Genomic DNA, 24102 nt, shown 5'->3' with positions numbered 1-24102 from the left:
GGGCTCGAAGTCGCACACTGCGAGATCATGACCTGAGCCGAAGTCAGATGCTCAACCAACTGAGGCACCCAGGCGCTCCGGATCTGGCTTCTTATTAGAAGCTCAGCTTTGTTCTAGTTTTGCTATTTGAAAGGTCAAAACAACATTTCAGATGAAAAGTGATGTCATAATTTATCACAGGCTAAGATGTGATGAACCTAGATATGCCCAATTCTGACCTTCATGTAATCTCTTCATGGAGGGCTTCTAAGGGAGATGTGAAAGGACTCATAGCGGGAGATGAGGTAGGATGTATCACTTTATTTTTGGATGTTCCAATTCCTAACGAATTCTAAGCAGATATCTGGTAGAATTAAGCTGGGGTGAGCATGTCCTTAATGGGGCCTCCTACCTCTTTTTGAACCTAAATCTTAAGTATTTGCCATTTGCCATATGGTTCAGCAACTGGAAGTAATAACCAGCATTATCAAGCAGAGAGAAAGGGAGCCCAAGAAAAAGGTCTTGGCTCAGCTTACCAATTCCTGAACATAAAGTGGAAGAAAGTCCCATCCAAGTGTATAACATTTTAATGATCCAGAACACTGTCTATTAGGAATATGGCCCCATCAGTGTTTTGTAATATGATCAATCACATTGATGACTCCATTTGTCTTGGGAGTTCATAAAGAGTTGAGAAAGAAGTGTAAGGGTAAGTGGGCAGAGGGCAAATTTAGAGAAAATTCTTACTGTGGCATGTCACTTCAGAATTTCCCTGAAGTTGAGACCTAACTTGTTTTGGATTTTTGATGAAAATAGGCATCTGAATATATAATATTCTTGCATTAAAGTACTTTACTTCAATGTTTTGAAAGAGTTCCTATTGTGTGTGTGTGTATATATATACACACACACACATATATATACATATATATACACATATATATACATATATACACACACATGTATATACATATACACATATATACACGCACATATATATACATATATATACACATATATATACATACACACACACACACACATATATATATATGTATCTCATGTGAACATGTGACTGGCAATTGCACTACCAATGCGATCACCATCATGCTTCTGTGGTGATCTGTTAGGATCTGTACCTGTGGGCAGCACATTGGTGCTATCGCTGATCAGACATTCACAGCCCAGAGAATCACACCACTATCTTGCACCATTCAATAAAGCAAGTCATTTTTAATTACTATAATGGCATGATTTTTAAATGGATGATCATCTTAAAATACATTTAGAACAATGCCATTGTTTGCATACATTTAGTGATTAGAGTCAAAATCATGGTATTATATTATTAATGGCTTACATTATTATATGAATGGAGCAAAGAACATTTATTGAATAACTTCAGTCTTTGGCACTGTTTGAAGAGGATTTTCATGTGTCCTCATATAATTTTTTTTAACAGTTCTAAGATGTTAGAATTAATTTTTTTATTATTTATTTATTTATTTTTTGTAGGAGAAATCTGGTCCTGTTGCTCACTATGCTCCAGCAACAGAGTTGGGATTTGAACCCGTATCTTTATGACTCCAAGGATTATGTTCTTTCTAATATCCTAAAGCATCAAACATGTTTCCAGATTTTTGACCTAGGTATGCTTGGAAGAAAGCAAGCATTTAGGTAAGGAAGTGGGTTTATTGATGAAGATGTTTCACTGGCTCTGAGGTGCCTGAGTGTGGGGCATGCAGAATGTCAGAAGCTAGAGATAGCAAACTGAAGGTTGACTAGGTCTGGTCATCTCAATTTCAGCCTCTGCCACAGAAGTGAATGCATAAGTCAGGGTAAGTTCTATAAGACTCAGAATATACTAGGCTGCTTATATCAGAGGCTTCCTTAAGTAGCATTAATTATCAAATATATAGACACCAGGAAAAAGTAAGAAATGTAGGATAATACACTCTAAAGAATCTGGGTTGATATGTAATGGGTGTTGGATTTGAAACTTTGGATCTTATATCATATTGTAGCCTCATCACACGATCCCTTACATATGCTCCTTTAGAACAAATACTAGGTGCTCCACGTTATTGTATCTCAAGTGTTTGGCATGATGTGTGACACAAAGTAAACACATAATAATTATTTGTTGAAAAAAACAAATAAGTGAATCAGTAATTGTTTTGGAATGAATGTAGATCCCTGGTTGCCAACTGCCCTGGAAATACTGTGGTTTAGAATTGCGTTCTTGGCTTTGTAATGTATTCCCTTCATGGACCATGTATATTTTTAAAAATTAAGTTGAATGAAAATTAATTTTATTTTCAGACTATTTAAAGACATTATGGCCCCACAGAGATACTCTGGAATATTATGAAACAAACTTTGGGAAATCGCTGACCTAGATACAGTACCAAGGTGATAGGTGCTACATAAATATAATAAATTATACTGAGAGGGCTCCCTAGGCCTTTCTTTCCTACGAGTGCAGATGGTACAGAAATAGTCTGAAGAAACATTGAATAATGTCTCAGGGCAGAAAAACTTAACACCTTGTGCCGCTTTTTCCACCTATATTCAAGTTATTTTATTTAATATCAAATTCACACATTCAACAAATGTATGCTGATGGAATGTGTATGCTTATGATGTGCCAGACAAGGGGCAAGGGTTTGGGAAGGTAATGGTGAACCAAACTAGTCTGTTCCTCCTTCTTCCACAGAGTCTATGGTCAAGGGGCAGGGGAGTAATGGATGTTAATCAAGTGAACACATAAATAGATACATAATAGATGTTACTACTCATTTTACTTCTTCAGTTAAAAAGCAGGTACTGCAAATAAATCTGTTCGACTCTTAGCATTTTCCCTTAATTGTCCTTTGACACACACTTTCTTTTTTTTTTTCTAAAACATCTGACTCTTCTAAGCCCTATTAAAATGTGGAAGTAAAGGGTAGGTAATATTCAAATGTTGAGTTTGGCTTTAATTTTGTTTTTCTGAGGGGGTAGTAAATGAAAAGAAATAAGGTATCTCGTCTGATTTATTTTTTATTTAATTTTTGTAATGTTTATTTATTTTTGAGAGAGACAGAGACAGAATGAGAGTGGGTTAGGGTCTGAGATAGAGGGAGACATAGAATCTGAAGCAGGCTACAGGCTCTGAGCTGTCAGCACAGAGCCCAACACGGGGCTCAAGCTCACGAGCTCTGAGATCATGACCTGAGCTGAAGTTGGACACTCAACCGACTGAGCTACCCAGGGGCCCCAGATATCGTGTCTGATTAATAATTGTATTCCTATAGTAGAAGCTGAATCAGTATTTGTAAAAACAAGTGGAAGACACAAGACAGAGACCAAGTGACTGGGTTATACCATAAGTCAGTATCAAAATGGATGGGGTAGAGAGAAGCTTTGATATGGATTGTATCATGCAGCTTATAGAGACTTGTGGATACCATTGATGGTGGTGGTGAGAAGCTAGCTTTGGACTCTGGTACACTTGAGAGATAACATCATTTAAGAATCAGAAGATGAGGGGCACCTGGGTGGCTCAGTCTGTTTCAGCATATGACTTCAGCTCAGGTCATAATCTCATGGTTCGTAGGTTCGAGCCCCGTATGCGACTCTGTGCTGACAACTCAGAGCTTGGAGTCTGCTTCAGATTCTGTGTCTCCCTCTCTTTCTGCCCCTCCCCTGCTCATGCTATGTCTCTCTCTGTCTCTCAACAATAAATAAATGTAAAAAAAATTAAAAAAAAGAATTCAGAAAGTGAATCATGAGCACAAATTTTTACCCTCATCTTTCTTTTTTAATCTTGTTACCACACAACAATTTGCCCTGCTCCCAGTGTAAACAAATGCACAGCATCTTTGTCATCTGGCTACAAGTTGGTGGGTTTTTCCAGGAGACAGCTGTTAGGTTGATATTATGTCTCATCCATGGCATTTTCTGTATCCACAGAAGCTCTTTCCTTGGCTGTATAGCTGCTGGATTGGTGCCTCTGGGAAGTTCTTTTCCAGACCATCGCAGCTGTTTGTGAAGCTGATTCCAGAATACCAGTAACCCTTCTCACATTTTCACCTTCCTGAGAGTTTACAGTATAATGTTGAATGCACCACATGCTGCTAAAGTTGCTTTTTTTTTTAATTAATGTAAAATAGTTGATCCAAATACAAAATAATTAAAGGGCTTAAGAACAGGCTACTTTCAATAAAAGACACATCTGGTATTTTGAACACACTGGAAGCAATGCATAACTACAGTATGACAAACTAGTTGGTAATCTGTAGAAATCAAAGTGGGCTGCTTTCTTACATTGTCTGTAGCCGGAAGCATAGCACAAGTTGAAGGATCCTGAGGCTGGTGGGGGACAGGTTTTATGTTTCTTACCATGGGTCACACTTAAAGCTGCACACTTCTGAAGTTAAAGAGCACCCTTTGCAGAAATAACCATTCAAAGTACTCTTTGGGCATCTGAAATCTGAAGAACAGCATAGGAAGATTACCCTAGTGCAAGAGGGGTGCACTTGTGTGCCAGGGGAGAGAGAGTTTAAATTTCTTAGGCCAAGGACTAAGCTCTATACTTCATCAGGTAAGCCTGTAATTCTCTGACACATGAGAGTCTTCTGGTCCTTAAGTATGAGGTAGGAGATGCCACCATAGACTTACAATCACATTCACTAGAAAGATGGGAAAATCAATCCAACATTTAAAGATCTGATTTGCAAAAGAACTTTGACATAAAACTTTTTTTCTTTCTTAGTTTGGAAAGGAATCAACAAGTGATGTGTGGATTAGTTTTGATTATAAAACATTAAACCCCTGCTGACTTGATGTGCTGTGAAAAGAATGGACGTGCGTGTCGAGGTTTTTAGGTTCACTAGTTCTTCATTACTCAGACAGAGGCAATCTGCTCCACTTCCCAGCCTGTGCCTCTTTTCTAAAGTGAGAATAATTACATGTATCATTCTAGCACAATGCCTGCCAGATACTAAGTGCTCTCTTCTTAATTTTGTCCAGTAGAGCTATCTAGTATCTTCCAGGCTGTAGGCTAAGTGTCTGGTTAAAACTGACCAATCACATAATGGGTGTGGTGGAAGGGTGGGGACATTTTATAGAGGTGAAATGTAGGAAAGCTTCCCAGCTGCATTCTGGGCATAGAGATGCTAAAGGCTTTAGTCTGACAAACATCACACAATTTCTCCCTGTGATCTGTGGGATGGTCGTTAAGTAGGTAGTAATTTTCTGCTGCCCAGCTCTCTTTTTCTCCTTTTCCATTTTAGTTAATCCCCATAGCATCTTGGAGTTTATTCTAAGTCTAGACTAGAAGGAAAAAAAAAAAACAAAAACTTGTTTTGTTACTATTTTATATGGCCAAGGGCCTTTCACCAAGTAATTTCAGCCAAGAAAAAAAATTTACATGAAGAAATAACTCAAAAGTAAGAGGAAGGTCTCTACACAGCATAATTTTTAATTGGGGGAAAATGTAAAAGTAAAAGTCAGCAATATGAGAAGGGCTACACAAACCATTCTATATTCATTGAAGGAATTCTTTTAAATTGAAATTATGAAGAAAATATAGTGTCTGTAAGTTATTATAGTGGAGTAATCAGTTAAAAGGAAAATATTAATTTTACTTATACAGTAACTACATAATTTTTCACATAATCAAAAATATAAACATATGTAAAAGAGTCTGAAACATGTAAAAAAGGTAGGATTGTATGAGTTTTCACACTTCTTGTCTTTATGATTTCTATTATATTTGTGAAACAACAAAAATTCAGGGGAATGAGTATTATGGGGCACTAAATTGAATCCTAGGAATTAATTATTCACCCTTGTGAAATAAAATAGGGAGATATCCATCATTTTTGAATTTCACTTCACTATGCTTTCTATCATCATTTTTATAATCCTTGACTTCCTTGCAACCCACCAACCCATACTCATTGAGGAATTTGGAACCTAGGCAAGTGTATTCTGTTCCAGGTCATACTACCCAAGAAGCATCAGTGTCCACGTGGAAACAATTCAACACTCTAACTTTGAGACATTACCTTCAAATCCAAGGAACAAAATCCATCTTACTTTCAGCATTCATACTCCACATCCATAAGCTGAATATTTTATCACTTGGGAATTGTAATAATGATCTATTATTAGATAAAAATTACCATTAAAATTAACTTCCTAAAATAACGATAAACATTGATAATCTCAGTCAAATTCAGTGACTCAGGCACCCCAGCCTGGCTTACCTGGCTGGTTCTCACTCAGAGTCTCTCAAGCAGTTGCAGTGAAGATAGTGGCTGTCGGGGTGCCTGGGTAGCTCATTTGTTTAAGTGTCTGACTTTGGCTCTGGTCATGATCTCACAGTTTGTGAGTTCAAGCCTTGTGTCAGGCTCCGTGCTGGCAGCTCAGAGCCTGAAGCCTGCTTTGGATTCTTTGTCTCCCTCTCTCTCTTTCCCTCCCCCACTCATGCTCTGTGTCTCTCTCAAAAATAAATAAACATTGAAACAAAATAATAATAATAATAATAATAATAATAATAATAAGATAGTGGCTGGAACAGAAGCCATAAAGGCTCAACTAGGGCTGCAGGATTTTCTCGTTAGCATCCTGGCAAGTTGGTGTTGACTGTTGGCAGGAGTACTCATTGCCTTACCATGTCGACCTCTTCACAAGACTGTTTCATTGTCCTTACAACATGGCAGTAATCCAAGAGAGAGATCATGGGAGAAATTGCAATGTGTTTTATGACCTAGCTCTAGGAGTCACAGACTCTTGCTTCTGCTGTGTTCCATTGAACACAACAGACAGCCATAATTCAGTTTAGGAGAGTTCTATCTAATTATAAGGAGGCAAGGATGGTTGGGGGCCTTTCAGAGACTGGCTACCATAGTTCACCTCTGGCCCTTAATGCTTTACATCCTTTCAAGTTTAATATACACTCACCCCCTCTCAAAGCACTGAAGTGTCACCCAATTATAGCATTAGCTTGAAGTTCAAACTTTCATCATCTACATCAGGCAGGATGTAGGTGAGGATGATGCTCCTCTGGTGTGTTTCCTAGACTATATCTCCTTGAGTACAATTTATCTCAATCCAAAGGCCTGTGAACTAAAGAGACAGTTCTCTGTCTAAAGAGATAACTAAAGAGCCCCACCACCACAACACACACACATCCTCTCAAGTGCAGTTAACATGCAGTGGTGGGATAGGCATAGTGTTATTGGTATAGAATGCTCCGTTCAAAAAAGGGAAAACAGGATGTATGTAGGACTTACTGGTTCATAACAATTCTGAAATCCAGCAGAGGACTGCTGACGTTTCCTTGGTTTGGATTCATGGCCTGGGAATAATTCTCCATGGTTCTTGGTTTTTCCCACTAAGCTCTTCGTTTTACCTTATGAGTAATCCTAACCTTTTTCCATTAAAGGTGGCTTATGGTTGCGTCTGAGTTTTTTTTTTTTTTTTTTTTCTGCCTATTTCTAGTATGCAGAAGTTTAGGGATCCAAAGACCCCTTTTATTTTGCACTGTCTCTTTTTGATCCAACCTGTCAGAATTCTTGCCAATATGATTCTTTTAAAAACTTAGGTTCCCTTTGTTAACATTATTTGGTTCATTATATTAGGCAAAAGCAATATTCGAAAATATCTTCTAGGTGAGTCTTTGTCTTCCTTGGGCTTTTGCTGAGGAACAAAACCTTTAAGCTTCTTAGAAACCTTATTGTTTCACTGAATGGTTCTCTGAGGCACCAACCTAGATGTATCTTGGAACTTAACAAAGGATTTTGTAGACACACCTTCGGTTTCATTAATACCAACTTTTTCTGACAATTTCCCAGGCTTTTTTATTCCCAGAAGCTAACTTTTAAATTTTTTTTATGTATGTATGTATTTATGTTTAATGTTCATTTATTTTTGAGAGAGAGAGAGAGCGCAGGGGAGGGGCAGAGAGAGAGAGGGAGACACAGAATCCGAAGCAGGCTCCAGGCCCTGAGCTGTCATCACAGAGTCTGTTGTGGGGCCTGAACTCACAAACTCTGACCTGAGCCGAAGTTGGATGCTTAACAGGCACCCTTGTTTTTATTTCTTTTTGAGACAGAGACAGAGGAGAGAGAGAGAGAGAGAGAGAGAGAGAGAGAGAGCAGAGCAGGGGCAGAAAGAGAGGGAGACACCAGTCTGAAGCTGATTCCAGGCCTTGAGCTGACAGCATAGATCCTGATGGAGGACTCAAACCTACCAACCTTGAGGTCGTGACCTGAGCTGAAGTTGGACACTTAATCCCCTGAGCCACCCAGGCACCACACCCAGTAGCTATTTTTAAATTTTAACATCACCTGACATCTGGAGATTCTAGGAATTTTCACCAGTGAGGCTTGGCTCCTTTACCTTTCACAGTCCTTGCTTTGGGGTATCTCTGTTCTCTCTCATTTTACTATAGACATGAAAATCAAATGGCAGCTTCAACAGCCTTCCTTGAAGTCTTAACTAGATCATCTAGGTTATAAGGTACATTTTCTACTTTCCTTTTTTTGGCAAACAGTGTTGCAAAACTTTTTTCCTTACATAAAAAAAATTCCATCTCTTTCCATTTACAATAACATTTTCCTCAACATTTCTTTAAAGTCTCATGATGACTTTCTCAGGGGTCATGGCTTGTGCTCCTCAGGCTCTCACTCACACCCATCTCAATATCCTTACAGTTTTTGCATTACCTGCATTTTTCTGTTTTTATTATTGATAACACCCCTTGTCTAGGTACCAAATTATGCATTAATTATTTGTTGCTATGCAGCAAATTACTACAAACACTTAGGGGATAAAAATAATAATAAACATTTATGATCTCACATAGTTTCCTTGGATCAGAAGTTCAAAAGTGACTTAGCTGAGTGCAGACTTGAGTTTCTAATGTAGTTGTAGTCATGATGTCTGTATCTGAAGGCATGACCTTGACTGCAGGATTTACTTCAGAGATGGTTCACTCATATGGCTGGGAAGTGGGTGCTGGCTGTGTGTGGGACCCCCCAGGTCCTCACCATGTGGACTTCTTGTGCTGCTTGAATGATCTCATGACATGGCTGTTGGCTTCCTCCAGAGTGAGTGAACCAAAAGAGTCCAAGATGGAAACCGTGGTGTCTTTTATGGCCTACCCTTGCAAGTCAGATGCCATCATTTTGGACATATTCCACTGGACACATACGGCAGCCATGATTTAGTGTGGATGGGTTAGGCCTAAGGATGTGAGGATTATTGAGGGCATTTTGGAAGTTGGCATTAAGGAAGATTCTTTGCCTCAAAATCTGACACTCCACTATGTGTGTGTATGTGTGTTTCCTGCCATTTACTGCATATTTACCATGTATCAAGAATTGCCATAAGTGCTTTAAATGTATTACTGTGTCTTCTTTTCACAGAAAACACTGAGATAAATGTTATCTTACAGATAATAAGACTGAGGCACAGAGATTTTAAATAATTTTCTCTGGGTCATATGTCTAGTAATGGAAAAACTGGAATTCAGTTTCAATTGTACCTAGTTCAAAATCCTGAGATTTTAACTTGATTTGATACTTGTTTTTCTCCCCAGCCACAATCTCCTTTACTTTTAACTGTTTCCCAGTACATGGTTTTCAATCTTAGAGATTCTAGGCCCTTCTTTCTCCCCCGATCTATCAGCATTTCCTGGACTCATTTCATTCCTCACATAGCTCTTATCCAATGATTGATTACCTCAGCTATTTCTCAACATGGCTCCCTCCCTTTGTAGCCTTGTCCTCCTACCACACTTTCCATAGAGGTTCAATATGACAGTCAAATTCTTGGTTCTATATTCAGGTTACTGATCGCAGCTGAAGAAAATCTCCTAACACTGGATTTATGCCACTATAAATTTGTTGCCTCCATACTTAGCTGGGTCTCCAGGCCTGAACAATTCTTTCTCTTGTCCTTGGCCAGACCTCTTTTTCATTCTTCAGATTACCATTCCAAACCTTCACCTCTCTCCTTGAAGCTCTAATCTTCACAAGTGGACTGATCTCCCAAGTCAACCACATACACATGCCAAGAAGTTTATCTGTACCCAAAATCTTTCCTCTGGTCTCTAAAAATGATGTTCATCTTACTATGCAAGATAGCACTCCCACGTGTCTTTTTAATCTTCTCCCTGCTCATCGACTATAGGTCATTGCTCCATTAATTATCTCCTCTGTCTTTTATCTATCTTCACCTTTCACTCTCTGTTTTCTCCTTTCCCTCAGTCCTATGCCTCCTGTGACTTTAAAACTCTCTAAAACAGGTTCTACCAGAGGCCTCAATTTTCTTTCAGAGTCATCCATCTGCATTATGTATGTGCTCAGAGAATCATTTTATCTGTGTGGTGATTTTTATCTTCATTTGTGCTTATCTTTATTTGCATTTTTAATTATAAAATCAAACATATGGTTCAGATAATGTGGAAAGGAGTGAAAATTTATACAATGTGAAAGGCTTCTATTCCCCGCCTTCCTACTAGCCCGTCTCATCTACCGGAGAAACTACCTTTTATAATTTACTGTTTCTCCGTCTAGCCATGCTACATGCCATAATTTTATTTCTTGTACTTTCTGTGCCTCCTAAACCCCATGTTGTTTGGTTCCTGTTCCTCATGTAAATTTCCCTGATGCTGCCCCTGCAGAGATCATCACTGCCTTCCAAATACTGAATCCAATGGACACATTTTAGTCCTTATCATTCAAGACTCATTTGCTTTATTTCATGCAGTTTAGTTTTTCCCTGTCTCCTTCTTTCTTACAAATCAACAGTCTCTCATGGTTTTCTGTCCACTTAGGACATTTATTTCTTCTGTGTCTTTTTCAGAGATGCAATTTCTAGAACTTCCCCACACACACTGGGGCTCCCCAGGGTTCACTTTTGCCTCCTTATTGTTCCCACTCAGTCTACCTCAGAATTCATATCTATTGGTATGGTGTTAATGGCAAGTTTGTGCTGATGACCCCTGTATCTCTGTCCTGAGATGTGTGTATGGAAATATCTGAGACAGGAACATCAAACTCATTATGTTCAAAACAAACTCATGAAGTGCCTCCCTGTTTGCTGCTGCACTTATAACCCCTATCTCTCCTAATGACACCAAAATACTACTCCATCACTTCTGCCGGAAACCTGGGATTTTTCCATGATTCTTCCTTTCATTTGTCCCCCACATCTATGTAGTCATTGAAGACAGACTTGTGTTCTTATATGTTGTTTGAATCATTCACCTCATCTCTAAGTTCCCTACCAGACACTATCATCTCTAATCTGAACTTAAAAAAAAAAAAAAAAAAAAATATATATATATATATATATATATATATATATATATATATCTGAACTAGTATATCTGCCTATAAACATTCTCTCATCACCCCATGCCTTATTCCACCATACATCCCCATTTTCCCCACAAATAAAGATTCTATCATTTTCTGTGTACAAAGAGTGTGATCCATTTAAAATAATAATTATAACACCACACATAGCTTTCCATGCTGCAGCAAATTAAAGTTCATTTTCTTAGGATGTATGGTGCACTTAGTATGCATGGTGATTTTTCTTTCCTTACCTTCCACTTCTCCTTCTGATCCCACCACCTATACCCCTACTTAAGCATCCTGATACACGTAGTTGCTTGTCAATTCCTGCATGTGTTTGGCCATTTTACTCCTTTTTGCCATTGCTAAATTGTTTTCTCTCCTTAGAAGGTCCGCTGTTGTATCCCCAACCTCCTTAGCTGCCTACTCATCTTCAAGAATCAACTCAAGGGTCACACTTTCTGACAAATGTTTCCTTCATCCCTTATCACTGTTAGAAACCCTTTAGTGTACTACTACTGCACATTCTGATTACTTCAAACACAAAGACACATAACCTTATAATGGCCTCATCCTGTGCCTTATACAGAGTAGATCTATCAAATACATGTGCCGATTTTAGCGAATGAGTTCACAATATAAAGGTAGCTCAGCTGTCAATCATGGATGGACTTGTGTTATGTAGGATATAGGGCAATGCATTGTAGTTCACTTCTCTGCCTTGGTCTTATCTAAGAGAGTCAAGCCTTTTTGCTCTTTAGAGTGAGATGGACTGGGGTTGGCATCACTGTCAGATTTATTAGGACTGTTAGGTTCTTCTAGTAATTGCTTTTGTCTATTTGCTTTCGGTACATGCTCATCTTTAACCTCTAGTTGTCCTGAATTATTTGGATATTGTTTTGGTTCTTGAGCCTCTTGATTTATGCTCATGCGGTAGTCACTAGATATGGGTGACTATTTAAATTAAGTCAATTCAAATTTAAAATTCATTTCTTTAGACACACCATCCACATTTCAGGTAACCACCAGCACATGGTAGTTTCCTTATTGGACAGTACAGATTATAGAGCATTTCATTATCACAGACAGTACTAGTGGACAGCACACCTGTAGATGTAAACAACAGCCAAGCAAATGAAATGAAACAAAACAACCATAACTTTATCTTCCACCAAAAGTTCCTTCCCTATATTTCAATTGCCCTAAACACATCCTCCAAATTCTTTCTTGACATGTTGAGTTTTCCCAACTCATATTCACCAGCTGATCCTCTCTTATTGCATATGTGGGCTCTATGTGATGCTGTAAGGCAGCTTTAGGTTTTTATCTTCCCAGAACTGGGCTGAATGGAGTCTTAGTGTCTAGTTCCTGAAACTCTCCTTTGTTGCTCAAACAGATTTTCAGACACTTTCTGTTCACACATAGTGCCTGTCTTAGAGTTTGTACTGAGGGACACTGTAATTTCCAATTTATTTTTGAAGTGGAAAAAACATTCACTCTTGATCCCGTAAACATTCCACCTTCCCTTGGTCCAGTTTATCAGATCAACTCTCTTCCACAGATTCTCTTTGACAATTCATCACTCAGGTGCTTCTCCAGGGAATGATTTTCCTGAGTACCATCACCACATTTTTATACTATCAAAATTACATTTCACAGAGAAGAAAGTAATTGGCATAATATCTATCAAGGGAGAATCAAAGTCATTTTCCCATAGCTGCTATACTCCGTTTGCTTTTAGAGCATTTTAACCCATATGTGCCATTTTATTAAGAAGACATTATTTGTTTTGGTTTTGTTGTTGTCTCTACTACTGTTGAGGTAATTACCATCAGAACATAGTCCTAAACTATGTCTCCTATATGGGTGCATTTGTGTTGTTTATTAGCATTCATTGAGTTAATCAATCAACTGCTATATGCCCAAATAGGCTGCATAAAAGTCATGATGGCAAATACAAAATGTACACTCTTCTTCAAGAATTCACAGTTTGTTTGTCTTAATGGTGATGATTCAGGTTAGACTGTCTTGGGAAAGCATCCATTTAGCAACATAAGAGAGAAGGTCTACTTGCCTTCTGTAGGGGAGTATCCACATTTTTTTCAACCCCTCTATAGTATATCAGGAGTTGGGTTCTTCCTTTACTTGAATTCTGACCACTGCCCATACTCATCAACCAACAAAGGCAATCTTATGCTTTCTGACAAACCCCATGACTGTTACTCAGAAGGCAAACCATATGGACTAATTTCTAGAAGCATTAAGAACCAGCCTGATTCCTTTCTCATGCTGGACCCCTTTTCACTGATTCTATGTAATGGCTTTAAAGTATTTCTCCAATGGGAAACCATGATTAATCTGTGACTAATAAAATTTAGGAGAATAACGGAGATAACATATCTGTCAGGGAGACCCAGAATATGTAGGAATAACAATTCAAATCTTTTGGCACTCTGATCCTGACCTTGGTTCAACCTTGGTTAAACCATGTAACATTTGTCAGACTTTGAGGAGGGTGGGTATGAGTGTGTGTATGCATATGTGTGCATAATCTGTAAAATGGGAATGTTCCTTTTTGACTTATCACAGCTCCAAGATGTAAGGAGATATGACAGTAGAATGCACTATTGCTATTTTTAGATTTGTCAAATGTGAAGACATGAAGAATCTGCAAAGTCGTGCCTAGGTATGCACACAGTGTGGTTGTCTTCACTTGAGTTATATAAAGATGTTTATAAAATTTGTTAGGTGCAATGTGAAGTGACCAGGAGTTCAAGAATGCAGAAAGCTCCCTGACCTTTGTTCATATTTCCCTGAGACTCGCCATGTCTCTGTCACCAACCATCTGAGAAGAGTGGCCACCCTCAATTCTCTCATCAGCAGTTCCTTCATATTGAACCTGTTCATTGTTATTCTGCTTCTTTTTTATCTCCTTTCTCCTTGCCCCTCATCCTCCTCCACCTCTTTTACCATTTTCTTCCTTTTTTTGTTATTTCATTGATCACAGCATTGAGATAATAGGAGTAACACAGTCTTGGTGGCTGAGAAAATGGAATTGGATTTTTTTAAGTATTCTTTTTTTAAAGTTTATTTATTTATTTATTGAGAGAGAGAGAGAGAGAGAAAGAGAGAGAAAGTATGCACATGCACATGAGAGATGGAGAGGACAGGGAGAGAGAATCCTAAGCAGGCTCTGCATTGTCAGTGCAGAGCCCTACATGGGGCTCGAGCTCACAAACCATGAGATTATGACCTGAGCAGAGAAGAATCATGTGCTTCACCAACTGAGCCCCCAGGTACCCAGAATTAGAATCTTTACTCTGTTATATAGGCCCTGGATATTTGGGGGGGGGGGGGAATTTATGTAATTCATAGCCTGCTTCCTTGGCCCTAAATAACATTAGTTATGTCTACCTTTCAGGGTTATTATGAGGATTAAGTGAGTTAATGTGGGGTAAGCACATGGCATGCGAGTAGTATTTTATTTTAATTATTCAGCAAATATGTATTAGCATCTACACTGTGCCTGATACTGTTCTAGGCACTGGGGTTATAGCAAGAACCAGCCATGCCCTTTTAAAATGGAGGCTATGCCAGAGTGGGTAGAGAGGTCAAAAAACAAATAAATCTTACATTGTCAGCTGATGAAAAACACTAGTGAGAAACACAGTTAGCAGTCATAGTATTATTATTGCTGTTGTTATTGTCTTAGGTTATCTACTCGTTTACCCCTTTCTCCTCTTCCAAATTCAGCCTTTCATTTTCCCTTGCAGCTCTGCTCCCCCACACCATGCCTTTGCGTTGATTCTAGGGCACAGGCTCCCCAGTGAGTTGACATTAGTTCCCTTGAAAGAGAGATTAAGTACAGAGAAGGAATGATTTATGAGACTTCTGTCACCCAGATAGGACATTCTCAGCATATTCTCAAATAATTCACAACTCATTTTCTGCCTAGGGCTAAAGGAGCCCAACCAAGGGAGCCAGACATTCCGGGTCACCCAGACAGGTTGGCAGCTACAGTATGGGTATTCTGAGGGAGCCCAGGGGGTTAAGGGAGGGTCGTATGCTTTAGTTTTTCACCAGTTTTCCCTGTAAATCAAACTTTGATGTTCTTGGAGATCCCAAGTGAGCCATGCGGCCAACATGTTTCTTACTCTTTCTTACGCCTGGCAAGAGCTGGGGACTGGGCTGCATGCAGATGAAGGCTGCCTCTGGGCTCTTCCTGAGCATCAGCAGATTCTGTACTTGCTTTCAGCCACAGCACTCCTGGATATTAACAGAATGACTATCTTTCTTTTTAAGGGGTGACATTTTTAAAAATAGGGAACTAATCTTCCTCAGGAAATATTTTAAGTGAGTGTAAATGATGTTTCATCCTGTGAAGTATTTTCCAGATTGGTTATGCTAGAGTACAGGTTTCAACTCTCAGGAGATTTAAAAAAAAACCTAGTGTCCAAGACACACCCAGGGCTGATTATTTTTTTTAATGTTTTTATTTATTTTTGAGACAGAGAGAGACAGAGCATGAGCAGGGGAGGGGCAGAGAGAGAGGGAGACATAGAATCCGAAACAGGCTCCAGGCTCTGAGCCATCAGCACAGAGCCCGATGCGGGGCTCAAACTCACAGACTGTGAGATCGTGACCTGAGCCGAAGTCGGACACTTAACCAACTGAGCCACCCAGGCGTCCCACACCCAGGGCTGATTAAATCATGACTTCTGGATGTGTTTTTTTATAAAGGTTCCCAGGTGACTCCAGTGTGCAGTTGAGGCTGAGGACAACTGTTGTGCGCTCCAGGACCCCAGGTCAGCCCTGAGAGCAGCCTCAGGAGCAGCTTTGTAGCCAGGGGAACAGTTGGGGCTCCTGTCCATGAAGCACGTCCTAGGTCTTTCCTCCTGAGGAGAGGTTTCTGGCAGTTTAGAGTATGCAATACCTATTTGTTGAGGAAATGGACAGATAAACCCAGCAGCTCATAAGATTCTGGGAGAAACAGGGATGGGAACCCCTACTGTAACAAAGTGCTATGTGTGGGAGGGAGGTTGGCATGCATGGTGGTGAGTAGTGGCTCCACACTCAGACCGCCTGGGTATACAATCCACTAGCCCAGCTGTATGACCTTGGGAGAGCAACTCCACCTCAAAAGGTTGAGGAAATTAGTTGACTGATGTGTATATACAGTACTCCTGACAGTGTCTGACACAAAGGAAGTCCCCCATAAATGCTAACGATCAGTGTAATGGTGAGTGCTGATGCATGTGCGCTAGGTTGGAGCTGCTTCAGGAGCACAGTGGGTATTAGGCTAGCTCTGCAAGGGGTCAGGAAGGTCCATGTGCAAGGGACATGAACGTTGGGTTAGATATAGGACTCTTTTATACTGACAAACCTGCCGGATGATCAGGCAGAAAGCGTCTATCTAGGGTTGGAAGGCATTCCAGGCATGTGGAACAATGGCCTGGAAGTTTGTTGAATGAGCTGTCACTTAAAGGAATAGAAGCAAGCAAAGCAGACTGGTCATTTTCTATCATGAAAGATTCTGGTGCCCGAGTCTCTGCTTCCACTTTCATGGACCTGAGTCTGGGCCACAACAATTACTTTGCCCTGGAGGAGACAGCAGTTTAGTGGCAGATCCTGGATCCCACCCCAAATCTGTTTGGCTAGAAGTCTTGGACACTCTGCTATAATGACTCACCTCACCTACAGTGTGGAGTTATGCAAGAAACCAAATGAAAATTCTCAAAATATTGTTGAGAAGTTGGCAAGAATACATATTTTTGGTAAATAAATGCATATTTTAAATGTGCTAGGGTCATTCTTTACATAAAAGCATCCTGTGGTGAATTCCTTTGAAGTGCAAATAACCATTTCCTAATTATCTGGCTCTTTGTTCTGTTGGCTCAGTAGATTTTGTAGATCAGGTTGTGTTTAGAGAAGATGTATTTTCAGGGTCTCTTATTGGTCTAGAAGTTTCCATTCTCTGTAATCTAGTAGAGGCAGCTCCAGAACATCATCCCTGGAGGCACATTGATGTGATCCAACCAGCTTCCATTCCTTCTGGTTCTGTCCATGTATTTTCATTTAATTATAGGGTATGAAGAATATGCTGTGAAATTGGCATGGATACAAAGGTAACAAAATATAGGACATTTTAGTAACTACAGCAGGATAATGCTAAAGCTCTTCCCCTTTAGATGCGGGGCAAGGCCTTGAAGGTCTGTCCTGGGGATTTGTCTCCCCTTCCTGCTCTTGCTCCAGCCTTCTGGAGGACTGAGAGCCACTTACAGGTCTCCGTCTTCCCACCAGATGCACAGGCAGGTGGCAAGATAAATAGCTGCCATAAAAGGCAAGTATATCAATTAAATATGATAATACAGTAAACTAGTGAGTTCTTGACTAGGAACTGTGTATTTCTCTAGTAGTCTGGACTGACCAAGAACTGGCCATGTTTGTCTTTTACCAGCTTGGATGTCATTTCTGTGGTTCTCCCTACATTTAAGACACACAAGAACATGCTAGGAGATTGGAGTCATTTCTTGAAATACTTATGTTTTTATCTGTTAGGGTTTTTTTTTTTTTTTGTAATACAAGAAGAAATAAAAACAGACATTTTAGATTAGCATGCTTTTTTAAAATTCAGGAAGTTTCTTCACCAGGATGTCCCCTCTCTGGAAAACAACTTTATAAAATGGATGTGATATGAGTTTAGATACTTGTTAGAAAGAAAGATGAAAGAGAAAATACATTCTCTTTGCTCCTGCACATAAATGTCTCCCAACTTAAAAAAAAAAAAATCCCCATATAGCTTCAAACAGGTACCGTTTTCAGTCCCTGATCTCTCTCTCTCCTTCCCTTCACCTCCAAATGTCTTGAAAGCTGGGCTATTTTTGTTGCCTCCACTTCCTATTTTATTTCCTATTCAGTCTCCATTTACTGCCACCCAGACTCCCACCCACCCCCACTGCTCCTGGAAAACAGGCTTGCCAGCGCCTCCTCGCTGACATGTCAAAAGTGCGCTGCGCTGTTTCATTCCCCACATTTTGCCTGGGCAGCTATCCACCTTCCTACCAGCACAGAAATCTTCCCCCAAGTTGGAACATCATACTTACTGGCTGAAATTTCTGTCTGGAGTAGCTGGCACCCAGAGGTGCATTAGGAATTCTTCATTCTGCATTGCAGGTCTTTGCCCCTTCCTCTAAGGGCCCCCTATCCTGCGCACCCTGCCACACCATGCTGGCCCCCTTGTCAGTGGTAACTCCTTCAAGGCTTTGTTTGCCCTGCCTACTGATTCTGCATGCAATTCCCTTGCTTTCTTTGTTTGCTGATGCATTTAAGCTGCTTGAACTTTCGCCTCTTCTACAGTTTCTCAACTGCACTCACCACACATGACACACATGACTTGAACATGCATCTATTGTAACCTGCATCACATTGCACTAAGTGTCCTGCCAGTCGCGCACACACACACACACACACACTCCCATCCACTACGGCCTCCTTGAGAGTTGGGACAGTATTCATTTCTCAGTTTTGTGTCTCCGGGGCTGAACAAAGTCTCTGGCTCATAATGTTAGATGAATGAATGGATGAATGAATGGATAAGCAAACTACATTTTAGATCCTAAAGTGTTAGTCTGTGTGGGATAACGTCAGAGAGCAGAAATCTGTATCATACATGAGGGATTTGGAATTTAAATTTAATTTTAAATGATTACTGGTTGAATTATAAAAGAAGATAATTTTAGTTGATTTATTCAGAACCATGTGATCATTTTGCCTTATGTTTAAAAACTATACATAAAACTATTAGGAGAAAAATACCAGACATGTATTGAATTATAGTTATGAAGGTAGTCCACATACACAAGGTAATGATATCATTGTGTGACATTTTATGAAGAATTTTATAAATAAGCCACCTCTGACTATGCTGTGTCTCCAGCTAATTTTCTTGCTAGTTATCTCAATAATTGGATCCTAGGTCAGTCTTTAGTCATATAAGAAGATTTGACAATAAAATGAACATTTGGAAATTGTATCTCCATAATTCCAGCCAGAATATATTCCCAGATAAATAGTGAGCCAATTAGGGAAATATATGTGTGCTGATGAGGTTTCGAAAGCCACACCAGTGAACTAGTGGGGACTTTTAAATGCCTGGATCCGTCAGCAACTTTGAATTGACAGCTCTTTTTGGCAAATCCAATTTTTAACTGCAAGTAGCTTCTTCTAGAGATTTTAAGAAGAATGTTTGGAGAAATTCTTTCAGCATTTAAAATGGTGATCGTTTATCTTTTCCTGGCATTAAGTAAAAACCGAAAAACAAAGGCAGCCAGAATAAGGCTTGCTAGAGCTTTCAGGAAGACAGTCTGCAGTATCTTTTGGAGAATGGGCTGTGGCCAGAGCCTGGCTAACAGGCTAGATCCCAGGATGCCGACCAGGATCATAAATTTTGACCATTGGCCTTGGTTCAGGCTCTGATCTTAAGCCCTATTGGGCTAACACCTGATTTTAACCATACACCCAGAGTGAATCGGTCTCTCTCATGTGGTCTAAATTCATAAAAGGGCTAATTCATCCATTTATCATGGGGTGTTTCTTTTTCCAGTGTGAGGACTCTAGTTTGTAGGCACCTTCAGCACAGAGTAAGTTTTGACCCCTGATGACATCTTTCTGTGCTATGCTTGGTCCTTGGAGGATGCCCACATAATTCCAATCAGTTCCAACCAGTTTGCCACATCAGACATCTGTGGGAGACTACCCTAAGCCTTCTGAGAACTGCATGTGTGAGAAAGAACCATTCAAGGCCAAAACTTACCCCAGGAAATGGGGCTTCTTTGTATAGCAGGTGGTAGAACCCTGATCCTGCCTATTCTGGCCCATGTAGTAAAGTTTAATAAGCATCTCCTCAGACTTTTTATTAGAAAAAGGTACTCATTTTTATGACTTTTTAATTTCAATATTAAAGGATTTCTGAAAGAACACCACTTCTTGCATCTTTCTTATCCCCTCTTTACCTCTCCCCCTGGAAGAAGAGGCTTTTCTGATAGGTAAACTTGTGAGAAGGAATCTTTCTTTGTGAAAATCAACCACTCCTAGGTTCTCCTTTGCAACATCCTGGCCACATCATTCTGACATTCAGGTCTGCTCTCTGTTATACCACAAGAGACTGGTTTCTGAATGAATATATGATACAGACATTATTTCAGGTCTGGGGTAAAGTAAGAGGAGGCCCCTTGTACCTACACCCACAATACCTCCTCTTACATCAGCAATACAGTTGACACATTTGTCCCTGGCCTCTCTGTCAATCTCTCAACTCCAAACACAGAAGATGAAGATGATACTGATATCCTGCCCCCAACACTGACCAAAACCAAAGAAACAAAGCATTTACCCTGTAGGATATACCCTCACTGCATATAAAGTATGACCTATTTCTCTGTCTTATCAAAAATGTAGGGGAAAATGCTTTCCCTCTGCCTATGCAGAAGGTATGCATGATAGAGGGTCCACCAAAGCCCCAGAACAACATGCCCATGGCAGCAAGCTGGTAACTATCAGTCACTGACCCCTTGCCTGGCTAATCTGGGGTCCTGTGCCTATAGGGAAGCCCTCCCCTGCTACAGTGCATGTCCTGCACTCTGCTCTGGGAGGTGAGAAGACTCAGTGCTCTATGTGGAATCACCGTCTTGTGCTGCAGGCAAAGCCTCATTACCCTCTCATTCCAGTCAGAATGGATCAGGTTAGGGGAAGCTGCATGAGGAAAATGGAGATTGGTTTAGAAAACACACCGATCTGTGGCTGTTACAGACTTCTGTGCACAGTGAGGTCATGGCTATCCTGCAAAGGGCTGAGCCCCTGGAGTTCTTCTCCCCGCATCCACAGTGTGGCCCATCCAGGTGACACATGAATGTCTCACCCAGTGCCTCCTGCTAAAGGTGTGCAGGGTTGTAGGAGAAACAAGCCAGACTGGAAGATTCATGCATTCTTAGAGGGTAAATTAACAAGTGAAGGATTCCATTCTCACTGATGTCTAGTCAAAATGGGGTTTTTCTTCCTGTTGGGAATATACACGATATAGCACATGCATTTATAAACATACCCTACAATGGTTTAAACTGTATAACATACTGTGGTTTATTCTATCCTTCTCAATACTCATTTTGTACTCAATTTAGGACTCATAATCTTCCATTTTCTTCATTGGAAAGAACTCTCCCCGATTTTAAACATTTCAGATATCACAAAATACAATTAACAACCTCATGTGCTCTACTCCTTGAGATAAAGGAGAATCTACTGAGATATCAGAGAGATTCAGCACCAAGTAATATTCAGGGACAGAGGAGGAAGCAGGGATAGAGAATATGTCACCAAATTACAGTGAAGCCGCTCAGCCCTTAAAGTCTGTGGACTTCAAATGATCTTTGTGTCTCATTTTCTTTGTCTCACCCGTTAGGCTGGGAAAATGAGATTTGCTATCACTCCACCTTGTGGAAAATATGAAAAGGAAGATTTTTTTTCCATGCAGTTCTCAGTTCTCTCTCCATGCATCTCCACAGGATGCAAAAGCCTGTGTGATTAGGCATCATTGGTGACTGCAGGGCCATCCATCTGTCCTTTGTAAACTTGACCCCTTAAAGATTCTCAGCCTGTACCCCTCCTTGTTCCTCACATAGCACAGCTCCTAGACTGTGGCTTTTATTATGTTTTGAAAGTTCCAAACTTTAAAAATTTAAACCTTATTTTTTTTTCCCTTCACACAGAAGGAAGCAAACATTGGGTGGGAAGAATCCATTTGGTGGAACTATCTCTTTCAAACAGTTATATTATCTGAGTCCTCTTGCTTTCTATTTATTTTCTGAGTTTGTTAATCTGCTTAGGATGAGGGAGGATTTATATAACTTTCAATTGTTTCTCTTATTGTAATATAATACATGTTAACTTTAGAGAATTTGGAAACTATGGAAAGTATGAAGAAGAAAAAAAATTCAATAATTCTACGTCAGAGATAGCTAACTATTACAATTTCGATATATATCCTGCCCGTATTGTTTTAGGCATGTTTATTTCTCTTGTATAGTGTGAATAATATTTGTGTACTATTTTATATCATGTTTTTTTATTCCTAATTCTGTGAATATTTCTCAAGTCATAAGATACTTTTTTAACACTAATTTGTAGTGGCTGTGTAATATTCCATAATACTGGTGTAATTTCTTTAGTCGGTGCCTATTGTCGAAGAGGGGATTGTTTCTTTTTTTTTTAACCATTAGAAATTATACTCTGATATGATACTTGAATATAAATTTTTACTCTCATCTTTGATTATTTCCTTGTAATAGATTCCAAAATGTTAGATCATTGGACCAAAAGCATCCAATAAGGTTTACAATGTGTTCATCATCCATGAATGCTGGTGCCAGTTCCACTGGACTCTTCTCAATATTGTGCACTATTATTATTTTTTATTTGACTTAAAAAGTCTTATTATTTGTACATTATTTTTATAACATGAGAAATGTCTAAAGTATCTTAATGTTTTAATTTCAGTTATTAGCTCAAGAGTAAGGCCGAACACTTTTAGGTGTGTTTATTTACTAAATCCTTCTTCTTGTCAAGTTTTTCATGCCATTTATCCATTTTTTACTGGGGTAGTTTAAAAAATATATATCTGTAAGAGATAACTTGTCTTATCTCATATCTTGGGGACATTTTAAATGTTGTTTATGTTAGGGACTCACTTTGCAATTCCCAATGTCAAGCCTATACTAGGTACTTAATAAATGATTATTCGATTTTAGATTTACCTGAAAAATTAATTTAAATTGTGGAATTAAACTGCAGACTGCTGGGTTTTTTTTTAATAGAAATTACATCTACCTCTGTGTTGTAAAAACTAGGTATTAAATGTCAAATAGGAAGGGTGCATGTTTTGTAGGGAAGTTCTATTAAATTGGATTTCCTAGAGAAGTGATTTAAATTAAAATTTCCTGATAAAGTTTTTATCCCTATACAACCCTTCATAGGGCTCATTTTTCCTGGGTCACTGAGAGCTGTTATTATTAAGACCATTATGGATGGATGGATGGATAGATAGATAAATGTCATAGGTAGGTGATAGATAACAAATATCGTAGATTGATAGACAAGTAGATAAATGACAGATGATGGACAGATAGGTAGATAGATACACAGATGATAGGGAGACAGATGATAGATATCACAGATAGGCAGCGAGATGATAGATGATAGATATCAGAGAGGGAGTTTCTGTGTCTCCACTCTTCCAGCATGAAGCACCCTTCCTGCAGCATATATTATTTAAACCTGTAGTCTACTTCCTGAACAGGGTTTATGAGCCTCAGGGATTCTCAGATTAGTGGCCCTGGGGGTCCAGGATGTGGTCACAGGTCCTACGCCACTGCCATTGCCCACCTGGACTTGAAGGTGTGGGCTAGAGTGTGCAGACCTTCAACTAGCCCCAGGAGCAGCTTTCTCACCTGCCCTTTCTTTCCATAGGTAGATACATTTGGTGTTATAAGCTACACCTGTGCTGACTGCCCTAGGGGATGGATAACTGAAATTAATTGGCACTGACTTTTCTTCTAAGAAACATAAACTTGTTTGGGAAGTCAGGCCTGTCATTTAAAAAAAAATGCCTTCTGCTGAGCATTAACCACCAACCATGTCTCATCATGCACCTTACATATATTTACCTCTATTTTCATTATCCCAATTTTACAGATGAGGAAATGGGAGGTTAATT

General features: G+C 39.5%; 1 protein-coding gene across 2 annotated transcripts in view; it reads left to right on the top strand.

Annotated features, from left to right (window-relative positions):
- Nucleotides 1-24102, top strand: part of OPCML (opioid binding protein/cell adhesion molecule like) — a 499188-nt gene that overhangs the window by 206253 nt on the left and 268833 nt on the right. The gene's annotated exons all lie outside the window — the stretch shown is intronic.

This window comes from Panthera leo, chromosome D1 (genome assembly GCF_018350215.1).
Source record: "Panthera leo isolate Ple1 chromosome D1, P.leo_Ple1_pat1.1, whole genome shotgun sequence".
Taxonomy (NCBI): Eukaryota; Metazoa; Chordata; class Mammalia; order Carnivora; family Felidae; genus Panthera; species Panthera leo.
Note: the sequence above shows the minus strand (reverse complement) of the source record. Positions and strands in the feature narration are given on the sequence as shown.